This window comes from Lepidochelys kempii, chromosome 1 (genome assembly GCF_965140285.1).
Source record: "Lepidochelys kempii isolate rLepKem1 chromosome 1, rLepKem1.hap1, whole genome shotgun sequence".
Lineage (NCBI taxonomy): Eukaryota > Metazoa > Chordata > Testudines > Cheloniidae > Lepidochelys > Lepidochelys kempii.
The window spans coordinates 101318100-101331764 of NC_136380.1; the positions used below are offsets into that span (position 1 = coordinate 101318100).

The 13665-nt window shown below is 42.0% G+C and overlaps 2 protein-coding genes across 14 annotated transcripts in view; one reads left to right on the plus strand and one right to left on the minus strand.

The window, feature by feature from the left end:
• The window catches only part of PCCA (propionyl-CoA carboxylase subunit alpha), a 420693-nt gene that overhangs the window by 345475 nt on the left and 61553 nt on the right, over nt 1–13665 (plus strand). The gene's annotated exons all lie outside the window — the stretch shown is intronic.
• GGACT (gamma-glutamylamine cyclotransferase) overlaps nt 1509–13665 on the minus strand; it is a 111633-nt gene continuing 99476 nt past the window's right edge. Inside the window, exon 6 of the mRNA XM_073348849.2 lies at nt 1509–2162. The gene's annotated coding sequence lies outside the window, so the exon portion shown is untranslated. The remainder of the gene's footprint in view (nt 2163–13665) is intronic.

Consider the following 13665-nt stretch of genomic DNA (forward strand, 5'->3'; position numbering starts at 1 on the left):
GTTCCATGCCTTTTTTCTGAGCAGACACCATACCAAGGCAAGCATGGAGGCCGCTCAGCTCACTTTGGCAATTAGGAGCACATTAAACACCACACGCATTATCCAGCAGTATGTGCAGCACCAGAACCTGGCAGAGCGATACCGGGCGAGTAGGCGACGTCAGCGTGGTCGCGTGAGTGATCAGGACATGGACACAGATTTCTCTGAAAGCATGGGCCCTGCCAATGCATGCATCATGGTGCTAATGGGGCAGGTTCATGCTGTGGAACGCCGATTCTGGGCTTGGGAAACAAGCACAGACTGGTGGGATCGCATAGTGTTGCAGGTCTGGGACAATTCCCAGTGGCTGCGAAACTTTCTCATGCGTAAGGGCACTTTCATGGAACTTTGTGACTTGCTTTCCCCTGCCCTGAAGCGCATGAATACCAAGATGAGAGCAGCCCTCACACCTGAGAAGCGAGTGGTGATAGCCCTGTGGAAGCTTGCAGCGCCAGACAGCTACCGGTCAGTTGGGAATCAATTTGGAGTGGGCAAATCTACTGTGGGGGCTGCTGTGATGCAAGTAGCCCACGCAATCAAAGATCTGCTGATATCAAGGGTAGTGACCCTGGGAAGTGTGCAGGTTATAGTGGATGCAATGGGATTTGCTATATTATATTGCAATATTGCTATATTATATGGCAATTGCTGCAATGGGATTCCCTAACTGTGGTGGGGCCATGGACGGAACTCATATCCCTATCTTGGCACCGGAGCACCAAGCCGCCGAGTACATAAACCGCAAGGGGTACTTTTCAATAGTGCTGCAAGCTCTGGTGGATCACAAGGGACGTTTCACCAACATCAACATGGGATGGCCAGGAAACGTACATGACGCTCGCATCTTCAGGAACTCTGGTCTGTTTCAAAAGTTGCAGGAAGGGACTTTATTCCCAGACCAGAAAATAACTGTTGGGGATGTTGAAATGCCTATAGTTATCCTTGGGGACCCAGCCTACCCCTTAATGCCATGGCTCATGAAGCTGTACACAGGCAGCCTGGACAGTAGTCAGGAGCTGTTCAACTACAGACTGAGCAAGTGCAGAATGGTGGTAGAATGTGCATTTGGACGTTTAAAGGCGCGCTGGCGCAGTTTACTAACTCGCTTAGACCTCAGCAAAACCAATATTCCCACTGTTATTACTGCTTGCTGTGTGCTCCACAATATCTGTGAGAGTAAGGGGGAGACGTTTATGGCGGGGTGGGAGGTTGAGGCAAATCGCCTGGCTGCTGGTTACTCGCAGCCAGACACCAGGGCTGTTAGAAGAGCACAGGAGGGCGCGGTACGCATCAGAGAAGCTTTGAAAACCAGTTTCATGACTGGCCAGGCTACGGTGTGAAAGTTCTGTTTGTTTCTCCTTGATGAAACCCCCCGCCCCTTGGTTCACTCTACTTCCCTGTAAGCTAACCACCCTCCCCTCCTCCCTTCGATCACCGCTTGCAGAGGCAATAAAGTCATTGTTGCTTCACATTCATGCATCTTTATTTATTCATCACATAAATAGGGGAATGACTACCAAGGTAGCCCAGGAGGGGTGGTGGAGGAGGGAAGAAAAATGTCACACAGCACTTTAAGCACAGCACTTTAAAAGTTTACAACTTTAAAATTTATTGAATGCCAGCCTTCTTTTTTTTGGGCAATCCTCTGTGGTGGAGTGGCTGGTTGGCCGGTGGCCCCCCCACCGCGTTCTTGGGCGTCTGGGTGAGGACGCTATGGAACTTGGGGAGGAGGGCGGTTGGTTACACAGGTGCTGTAGTGGCAGTCTGTGCTCCAGCTGCCTTTGCTGCAGCTCAACCATACACTGGAGCATACTGGTTTGATCCTCCAGCAGCCTCAGCATTGAATCCTGCCTCCTCTCATCACGCTGCCGCCACATTTGAGCTTCAGCCCTGTCTTCAGCCCACCACTTACTCTCTTCAGCCCGTCACCTCTCCTCCCGGTCATTTTGTGCTTTCGTGCACTCTGACATTATTTGCCTCCACGCATTCGTCTGTGCTCTGTCAGTGTGGGAGGACAGCATGAGCTCAGAGAACATTTCATCACGAGTGCGTTTTTTTTTTCTTTCTAATCTTCACTAGCCTCTGGGAAGGAGAAGATTGTGTGATCATTGAAACACATGCAGCTGGTGGAGAAAAAAAAAGGGACAGTGGTGTTTAAAAAGACACATTTTATAAAACAGTGGCTACAGTCTTTCAGGGTAAACCTTGCTGTTAACATTACATCACATAGCACATGTGCTTTCGTTACAAGGTCACATTTTGCCTCCCCCCACCGTGTGGCTACTCCCTCAACCCTCCTTAAGTTTCACGCGGCACTGCTTCGGGTCCCTGTTATAGCCTCTGTCCTTCATGCCCTGGGAGATTTTGACAAAGGTTTTGGCATTTCGAAAACTGGAACGGAGTTCTGATAGCACGGATTCCTCTCCCCATACAGGATAGCTCCCGGAGGCCAATACTGTCGAATTGTGTCCACAGTACCCCAAATTCGACCCGGCAAGGCTGATTTAAGCGCTAATCCACTTGTCAGGGGTGGAGTAAGGAAATCAATTTTAAGAGCCCTTTAAGTCGAAATAAAGGGCTTCATCGTGTGGACGGGTGCAGGTTTACATCGATTTAATGCTGCTAAATTCGACCTAAAATCCTAGTGTAGACCAGGGCTTAGTGTGCACCGTCAGGCACTTAATGTGGCTGACGTAATATAGACTAGTTTTAACGTGTTTCTTGTTGGTTGAACCTAAAGAGAGAATTTTAATTCATAGATTAGAGAAATGGTAATGGAGACAAACCTTTTTCTAAGTCTGCTTTCTAAGCTACATGTAGGATCTTTTCAGTGTTTGGAAGCAGAATTGATAATCCTTTGCTACAGAAGAGGTTAGCATCCCTGAGGTATAGTAGGTGAAAGTTGGAGGGATGCAGGGTGAGGTAAGAGAATTCTGGACATTCTCTCCTTTGCAGATTGGCTCTTTGCTCTGACTTCCCTTCTCCCTCAAAGTCCTCCCTATGGCTTGTCTCACTCTCCCTGGTGTCTATGCTCCTCTCCATTCTGCTCTCCTTATCACCTTCCTTCCCCACTCCTTTGCTCTTATTAACAAGTCCCCTCCTGCCTTCCCTGCGCCCCAGCCTACTACTCAACAGAGAGGGGGAGAGATTAAAAAAAATCAGAACTGCCATGATGTTTGTCAGCTGTCACTCTGAACTATATTTCAGCCCTTTCCACTACCGTGTATCTGAGTTTCTCTTCAGATTACAAGCTTTGGGCCAGTAACAGTATCTTCCTGTGTGTTGGTGCAGCATCTAGCACAGGGGGATGGGCTGATATGGATTAGTGCTTTTTGGGCATTGCTGTCGTATCATTAATAATAACTAATAAAAATATAACTCCAAAGCCAGAAAAGAGGAGCCCTTTCTCCACTCCTGGAACCTCTTTTTGGGGACTCCAGTATGTATGCACTATCATGCCTGTTACTAGGATAATCAATGCATTATAAGGTTGGCAGTGGGTTTTTTCCCTCATAACACTAACTGCTTGAAAGAAATATTTGGTGATATGATATTTAGATTTCTCAGTATCCTGCTTGCATATGCTATGCATCACTGTAGAAATTGGTTATAAAAACAATTTATATTTGATTTTAATATTTTCTATTGAGAGAGGAAAAACTAGCTTCAAGCATTCTCAGTTTCATACGTATGCAAATTCATCATGAGTTTCAATGCTGACAAGCAGTGTGGTGCTACTTAGCACATGTCCCCTATACCTTTTCATCAGCGCATGTTTTTAGAACCAACTGATTGGGACCACAGTCATCCAACTTGTCACGAGGGCATCAGCTTAGATAAAATAATTCACTTGATTTCCTGACAGACAGCAAAGGCAGTTTTGCTCCTGGTTTTTGATAAGAGATGAGTCTCAACTTCACTGAGCAAGCTGACAGACACTGAAGAGAAGCAGAGAATGCTTCTCTATTAGAATCCTCATTGGCATCCCTTGTAGTTAGTTAACTGACAGGGGAATGTACACTTCAACAGAAAGACTTGCAATTAAAGAAAAGGCTTTAATATGAATCTTAAAGCATAATGTATAGTAAACTTGTAAAGATTTTCTGTTAAGGAGCAGCAAAGGTATTTGTTTCTCCTGTTTTAAAAGGGAAAATGGAAAAAGTCATGCTACTGTTTCCAAATTAAGTAGGGATCATGAGTTTGAATTCCACAGAGTTGACATAATTCAGAGGTTCTACGTGGGTCTTTAGTAATGTTTCCTTTTGCTGGACATGACTAGAAAGTCTTTGCTATTTGGGACTCTCTCTTCTGTTAGTTCATAGTGGCATTAGGCAGTTTATGTGTTGTTGTTATTACTAGCAGGAGTAGTATAACAGTAACACTGAGGAGCCCTAGTCATGGACCAGGGCCCCATTGGGCTAGGTGCTGTACAAACACAGAATAAAAAAGGCCTGAGAAGCTTAAAATCTAAGTCTAAAACAAGAAACAACAGATGGATACAGACAGATGGGGGGAGTACAAGGAAACCAGGAGACAGCTCTTTCTCTGTTGTCTCACAAGACATTGTTTTTTCTTTTTATCCAATAAGCCTAAGATTTTCTAAAGTGAGGCTCCTAACCCCTTATTTAGGCATGTGCCTGATTATCAAAAAGTGCTGAGCACCCATTATCTTCTGCTGACCTCAGTCGGAGCTGTTGGCTTCTCCGTACTTTTGAAATCAGGCAGGGACATAAATATAGATATAGGTGCCTAGCTTTAAGTTCTTCTTATTGAAAATCTTGGCAGAGATTATTACCTCACATAACTTTTGATATCGTATGTTACAACCCTGGTGAGTCCCCCTGGACCCAAACCTTGTATCCCACATGCTCTTGGGGCTGGCAGAGTTTAGGCACCATCTCTCTGTCTCTGGACCTCTAGGCACATACTCCAGGTGCAGACACTGTGTCTGATACCCTTCTTGGCAGAGGCAGTCCAGTTGCTCAGGCTCAGTGCTGGTTCTCCCAAGCCTCTCCAGAAGCTGGTGCACTCTCCTAGAGTTCCACCAAAGCTGTTGACCTTCTGGTTTACTGTGTCTTTCTTCTGGGACTATGGGACAGGGTAAACAAGCAACTCACAGACTCTGCAGAGGAATTTTTAAGCACAAGTACTTTTGCTCATAGAGAAAGCACAAGAGCAAAATCTATAGATCTGTGGAAAAACAACACAACTGGCACACAAATCCCTTCTCTGGTGTCCTCACCACCTTTGGGGTTTGGCTGTCCTTTCAGGGGTCCCAGTACCCCCTCCTGTACCATCCCTCCCTCCTTTTCGGCCATTAGAGTCTCTGTCTCCCCTGTAACAAGCTCCCCTCAGATTGTTCAGAACCTTGTTAGGTTTCCCCATGTGTCTGTTTTTAACAGCAGGTCCTAACACCTTTTTCTTTCTTCCTTCTTTTCTGCTAGGGCGTTTCCATTGCTCCAACCCTATCCCCTGCAGGCAGTCTGGGAGAACCAGCTTCCTTTAACATCCCGATTGTTCTATCCGGGCTGAGCTGTTCAATGTTAGCAATTTTTCAGTTGTCCTGTACTGACTTCCAGACAGGGTTTGTGACATACGTGTCCAATCTTTGCTAGCAAATAGCTGCTGCAGTACACATTAATGGTTTGATTTTACAAACTCTGTGTATAACTTTATCAGAATTCATAGGTTTTACATAGACAAATTCACCAAACCATCACATCCTGTTACCTGGTTTATTGAATACTTTGTCATTTTGTGGACCTACAGTAAATCTGTGTACTAGTCATAGATTAAAGCTAGGAATACAAGAACATTCTCTTCAGTTTGTTTTTCCTGGTAATGGACTTGCATTGGTATGTGCTTACTTCTCAGACACCCTTCCTTTACCATTGCCGATGCTTATAAATTGTCGACTTTGAAACTTTTCAAGCAATGTTATAGTCAGTTTCTTTCCTCTGTCTTCTCTTTCTTGCATCCTTGCATGGTCCAAATAGCAGTCGAGAATGTGACGCTTCCATTGTATGACACTGTGACTCATGTTGCAATGGCAAATGTTTAATAACCTGCTTCTTTCACTATTACAGATCAGTCCAATTCTGAACATGCTTGTTTTTCAATATATAGCACTACTGAAACTTTAGATATGAAGGCCTGTGTGGACTTTCAAAAGTGATTTTGAAACCTGTGAAAGCTACAGATATTCTATCTAATGGGATGTGTAGACAGTATTAATAGCAAGGAAAATATGTCTCACACACTTTAATCTTGCAAACTTTACCTTGGTTTTCCACAGTTCTTTTTTGGTTTGTTTGTTTTCACAAAGTACCTCTAATTGAGTTTTGCCCTCATCAAGAGTCGAAGCTTGCTCCTCCAGAGTAAGCAGTGGGTATGGTCTCTAGAGTCTGAAGATCACTCGGGATCCTTGCTAATCTGAACTGAATTCCTCTGAAATCATAGCAATCATGGGAATCACTCTTTTTCTTTACCCTGGCTCCAGAGCACTTGGCAGCATTGCTCCAGTGTGACTTCTGGCAGGGGAGTTACACAGTGCAAAAGGGACTCCAGGGAAAAGTTAATAATTGCCTCAGGAAACGTTATTTTTTTGTGCATTCCTTTTGAATATGATGGTGAGCATCCTCTGGCCTACGTCTCTCCACAAAATGGCCCTGGTTGCTGCCAAGAGAAAGGAGTGATCGCCACACAGAGATTTCACTTTGTCACACTGAATAGTTTTAAAGAGTAATAACATATTAAGATATACGTTGGAGTTGGGATTTTTAAACGTGCTTAAGTAATTTCAGAATACAAGTCTCCCTGAATGTCAATTGGACTTTGTTCCTAAGTCACTTAGACACTTGAAAATCCCAACTGAAATCTCAAAAAAGTAAATAAAAAATGTATTTTTTGCATTTAGTTGTCTGTTTTAAAAAAACAAACAATCAAAAAATCCACAAGAAATTACTTCTGTTTATCAGCTGTAACATTTAAATAGTCCCATTTCTCTTTGAAGTTCATGCCTTCAGAGATGGGCAAGTTCCCACGTTTGTTGCTGCAGTTGACTCCTGAGAAGTTAGGTTGCCAATGTAAAGCAGTACGTCTTCTTGGATTGGGGTGACTATCTTCTGTAGTGGCAAAAAAAAAAAAGAAAAGAAACTTAAACCAAGATTTTAATAAATGGGTTTACTGCAGTTAGGTACCTAAAGTCTTATTTAGGCTACTGAATAAGTGGCCTGACTTTTAAAAGTGCTGAGTACTGATTAGCTCCCATTGATTTCAGTTGTGTGGAGCTGCTGGGTGCCCAGTGCTCTTTGAAAATCAGGCCACTTGCTTAGGTACCTAAATAAGGGCTTAAGAACCTAAGTAGCACCCAATTATTTAAATCTTGGCCGATGTTTTTAAATGAAAGCTTAAAATTTCCAGTGAGAATAAACAATGATGGCATTTGTAGGGTGGATTGCACTATAGTACTTGAATATCTCAAATGATACCATTTGCCTCCCAGGAAAACGAACAGAACTTTGTAACTTTCTCTGTATTTTGCTTGAAACATTTAGACTGCCTCTTATTCAGCTTGTTGATACTTTCTGCAGCAAGGACAAGGGTTTAGACTTGGTGGCTGCTTGAAGGATAAGTTAACAGGTTACCAAAGGTAGTTCAATTATTTTCCTGTGGGTGGATTAAGACCTACAAGTAGTGATTGAATACTGCCGTATTAAGATAATTACATCATGGTGAATGTTGAGCCTTTCTTTTCTGAGAAAGATTGCTGCTGCCAAAAAACCAAACATATGTGTAGCCTGCATTTTTAAAACAGCTTTTTGATGGCTGCAGCTTTGGCATTTACCCAAGAGCTGTTTAGGAGATATTAATTTATATGGCTGAGAAGCTTAACCAGGGATCTTAATGAAACAAAGGCATGATGAAGTTAGTAAAGCTAATTTAAGTCTCAGAATGTACATTTTAAATTAAGTTTTTATTGATAATAAATATACTTTGTTTCTCATTAGTCTTCTAAGCTTCAGTGATAATATCTGTAAAGTAAACATGTTTTACCAAGATTTAACATTAAGAATGCTATTAATATGGCCCTTGGTACAGCAGCACAATTAGATTTCAAAGTGAGCATTTAAGATGTAACAGCGATTAATGACAACCATCGAAAACAATTTTGAACTCCATCGGTTTAACTCAGGAGGGTAAACTTAATATGATAATATATCTAGTTGAATTGTATCAGCTTAGCAGGAAAGTATGCAAATATGTGACCCTTACCTAGCATCTAAATGGATGCTGTGCTGATAGATTTATCAGTTCCATTAAAGAACTTTAGGGAACTTTGGAATTTCAGCAATTGTTCCCTTGGAGGCTGAAAACCAAACCTGATCTCATACTGGGACCATTCTGGTCTGCATATTTCCATAATTTGCCTTTGCTACTAATATGACAGCAAGACGCAAATAACTGTTTCTAATAATATCAAATAGAGTTGTGGAGGACAGCATTTTAATGTAGTAAAAGACCTCCCCGTGGGGTTGTTATTGCCATTGTAGAACAGCAGTTACACAGTTGCAACAATAGTCTCTTAATTGATTCGTTTAATTAGCAAGAGATGAAGCTTGTGTTCCATCTTGTCTTCTGATATCGTGGGGGCAGCTACAGAAAGAATTCTTTGCATTTCTCATACTTTATACTCAGGTATAAGTACACTTAATGAAAAGTTCCAAATGCACTTTTCTGCAGAGGCAATGTTTGAATGTTTTATGCATTTAAAGCTTTCTCTTATGATTTTTATGATTTAAGAACTGCTTCAACCTTGGAGTCTAGGAATAGAATTTATGACAAAGCATTGATGTATTAGAAGTGGGAATTTGTAATCCAGATTTGCTTGCATTTCTAACCTAAATATTCAAGTCTAAGAATTATAGGAATAATGGATCATTGTAGTAACAGTTCACTAGATTTAGTCTGGAAGAAATAAGGTCAGATTAGTGAAACTGGCCATCTGCCTTGTGCCAGCTTTTTAGTGGTATTTTTATTCCCCCTCTGGATAGACAATGAATTTACATGACCACATGGTATAGTCGGTAGCATGTGCGAGAAAAGAGATTCTCTTTGGGCTTGATTATAAACAAGGATATGATACAGTGTTTGCTTCTGGGAAATGAAATAACTTTTTATTCAGTATGTTTTAAAGGCATGTAAAATAAAATAAGTATATTTAGTTTTAATTTGATTTTCCTTTCCTCTTAGCTTAGTTTTGTCTTCTGTTCAAGGTTATTCTTCCTTATGGAGGGAAAATATTTCTAAGAACAAGACACGCTTCTTGTTAAATGCTAATTTAAAAAATGAAGGTTACATTGGCTTACTTCCATTGTCATCATACTGACCTAAAATAAAGGAGCTCTGTCTTATAAGTCTAAAGTAAATCACAACAGGGAACGAAAAATTCATCCCTGTGCTCAGAAGATTTCAGAGCTGTCTCATCCTGTTTTCTATAACACTGTTACGAGTGGGTGCTGTGGCACAGGAGATGCCATCAAATTAGGAAGCACTGTGCAGCTTGGTGTAACTCAAGGTAGCAAAGGGATAGTGTGGTGTTGAATGGGCTGTCTTTTTGAGGGACTGTAAATGAAGAGCCGGCTCACTTACAATCATTAAGGTTCCCATGGCAATTTGCACAAGCCCCATAGCACTTTGCATTCTCCGTGTCTTGGCCAAATTCCACTTTGTGTAATTACCTTCTGTCTACATAAATTCCCACCGCAGTTTCAGCTGTATTTGGTATTCTACACTTCCTGTCCTAAACAGTTGTGGTGCTGCTGTGCACTGTCAACAGGTGCTGTGGCTGTATTTCAAGTGTGGGTGAAGTGATTCCTGTACACTTCTTTAATGAATTGTTTGGTCCTATTGCCATAGTGTCTGTGACATAAAACAAGACACTAAATTAAAGTGGTCACGACAGACAGCACAAATAGCCTAACTTCTCAATTTCGCTAGCCGATCATAAAGAAAGTCTTCCAAGGGATGATCTATAGGCAGACAAATCTTTGACCAGAAAGCTTAACCTTGAACAATATGCCATGAAGGTCAGTAGACTTGGGTTCTGGTGGACTACTAGAGGGAGTGAAGTAGACAATCAGGAACCTTCCTGTGAAAACATTCTGCTTCCACATCTCAGTAGCATGTATATCAAGGGGCTATGAGCTGAACTGTCTCTAGTGATCTCTACCATTGCAATGGGGAAAGGTACATAGGAAGAGAGGCCATCTCTAAAGTATCCCACATCCCAAATCTTAAATCAAACTGAAAACCTTGCATCGCACCTTGAAGCAGATGGGAAATCAGTACGGAACTCTGAATACAGCTGTAATGTGGCTGTGTACTCCTTTAGAGCAACTAGAAAATTCATCCATTTCTACAGTTCAAACCCTTGTCCACACTTGGTTGTCTCTCACCTTGACTATTACAGCTGCTGCCTCGTCCTCCTTTGTTGATTTCATCTCAGCTCTGCTGCTGCTAAAATAATCTCTTCCTGTTGCTCTGATTTCTCTCTTCTCTCTGAATTGGCTCACTGCCGTTTATGTGAAGTTCAGTTTTGTCTTCCTTTTCAAGGCCCTGCATTACTTTGTTTTACCCATGTCACATTTCCTCCTGTTTGACTTCTAAACATCCTTTTGTTCAATCTTTCTTCCACACTTGTCTCCACAGCTAGTTCCATCATACCTCGGTGCTCAGACTCTCACTTTTCTTATGTGCCAGTCAACCTCTTTCTCTTCCTCCAAGTTTCTTTTAGAAACATACTTTTTCCCAGAGGGCTTATCACTGATGGTCTCTTCAAGATATCATCTTTGATCTGAGTTTACACCATCAGCAGCTGGCTTATGTGCTCATTGTATCATTCTCCCTCAGGTCCCTCTGATGGGGCTGTGAAAAAAGGAGCAGGAAAAAAATGCACTAAAGAGAGGATGAAAAATTGAGCAGCTTGGATGGAGCAAAGGTAATGAATTAAAAGATGGTGGCAGAGGAATAGGCAGGAGCTTGGTTGGGCTGCACATTGAAGGCATGGACAAGAAGCATAGATTTGATGTAAAAGTTGAGGGAAAGCCATTGAAGGGAATGGACATGGTAAGGTAGACAGTCGTCTGTGGTAGCATTTAAGAGAAATGGAAATGTAAGGAATGACAAGGTGAGAGACCAGAGAGGAGTTTGTAGTAGTTGAGGTGAGAAATAATCAGTGCTGAAAAAACTGAGGGGGGGGGGAATAGAAAGAAAGAGATGTTTGGAACTGTTGTAGAAATGTATTGAGCGAGTCAGTATGGAGGGAGAAGGAGAGGGCACTATGGTTCTGAGTAGAGAAACAGACTGGACTGTGAAATTGCCAATGTCCCCTTGTGATATAATTGTGGACACAGATGAGCAAAACTAATTGCTCTAAACTTTCTCTTCACCGCAGCAAAATATATTTAAAACTACATTTTCATTGCTGTAACAGGTCTCTCAGGAACCTCTGTTTCTCTGAAGATCAGCCAATCTGCCTACCCTGCAGCAAATAAGTACTGGCACAAGTAGGCAATCCACCTCTTCAGTTTATTCTTTCCCTGAAATATTTATAGCCATTGACCCTCAGAAGTAAATGGCTACGAAGGAGGTGAAGGGCAGAGCAGTTGTGGTAGATCCTGTAGAGCACAGGAAGTATCATGCTTGTGTGACGATCCTTCAAACACCAGTCCTTAGTTTTGGCGAGATGCCATATTTGCAGCATGCACAGGAAGTATTATCATAGCAAATTGTGTTATGAGCAACAGAGCCACAACAAGGTCCTTCCTGTGTCTGGTGGTGGTTTGATTTGGGAGGAGAAGAGAGGAGAGAGGTCAGGACAACGGGAATGGAAGGGGAAAGTCCACACTGTCCAGTGAAAACAAATTGCCTAGGTGGGTGCCCAAGTGCTTCAGTGCAAAGGATATGGTAAAACTAGCTGGAGTACAGCAAGATTCCATCAGCGCTGCAAAGTCCAGTTTCTACTAATGCTGTCCTGGCCCACCCAGCTCCGCCCCTCACCTCATTCCAGTCCCTCCTAAAGAGTCATTTTTTCTGTAATACTCTCACATGCTAACTCTGAAAAATGCTTTCTTTGTGCCAATGTTATAAGAGGGGGGAAAAAGTGATATCAGAATTTAAAAATATCTAAGTTAATATCCTGTTATCGGTCTCCCAGTGCTTAAGATCCTCAGGACAGGACTTTTGTTTGTATCTTGCAAGCACCGAGCATAATTGATGCTCAAAAAATAATGCATTATAGAAGTGTGCTGGGAATCCTCCTTCCCTCTTCAGAATTAGGAGATCAACAAGCTATGCAATCAAATGTAGTCTGTGCCAAAGCCAGGTCTGCACCACTCTTTGACAAGGGTGAAGGAGATCAGAGACATCTAGATACTCTGAGAGGTGTCTTGCAGCCAGCTTGCCTACAATCTTACTCAAAATGGGAAATATGAAATCAAGCTATAGTTGGCCAGATTATCAATCTCATATGATGGCTTTGTGAAGCAGAGGCTGCACTGATCCTTCCCTCAAAGCACTAGGCCGCCTGGCCTCTCTAAGAGAGGCATTTACACTCCCCACCACCAAAGAGTTATTTGCCCACAGCCATACAGTGAGTCCATGCTATTGGGATTAGAACTCTGGAGTTTCATGGTTCCCAGTTGAGTCCTTTTGATCACGCAACAGCAAATATAGCAAACCTAGGTGCAATGAGCGACATCCATGGTAAATTTGCAGCCTTAAAAAGGCAAGAGAGAAGTAGTCTCAAAAACGTATTTAGGAATTATAAGCATATTAATTCATATGGAAAGAAGGGATTCATGAAGGCATTATAGAAGAGCAACATATATGGAGAGACTAAGTTTCAGTATTTTTAGCCTGAGGTAGTGTTGAGTTCACTTGAAAAGCAGAAAGAGTGTAAAGAAGAGAAAGCAACTTTTACAAGAACTCATACTGGTACACCAACAGTATCCTGAATGAGGAGAGATCAGAACCTTTGGTTTTAATCCAGGAGGAGTTGGAGACCCAAGCTAGAATAATATACATGCAGCAGAATATAACTGCAAGGTATTGCACATATTTGAAGATCAAGAGAATTGACAGGTTGATACTGCTTAACCTGTCAAAATCCAGCTGGAAGGTGGTGATGGAAGCTGTAGAGAAGGTTAAGAAGAGATTAGCACCAGAGATAAATGGAATTCTTGAAATAATCCACCATTAGTGCTCTGAAGAAATAAAGGTTTAAAGAAATATCGGTAGGGTGCCTAGAGAACAGCAAAGATCTTAGACGCAAAGTGTCAGGCAAATAGAATCGCTATCCAAAATAGAGGGCAATTTTTCCTCAGTGGAAACTTTAAATTTGTGTCCTTGTTAAAAGGAAAATACTTAAATTCAGTGGTAGTACATAATATCACCATTTTTCATCTGGGAATGCTAGACAAACTATTGTAGGAAGAAAAACTGCATGAATGCCAGGGTCATAGAAGCATGCTTCAATAACATAGAAGCGCGTTGAGAGGGTAAGCAGAAGAAAAAGAACAGCAAGGTAATGTAATTTGATCATCTAAGATGTCAGTTTTTCAATCG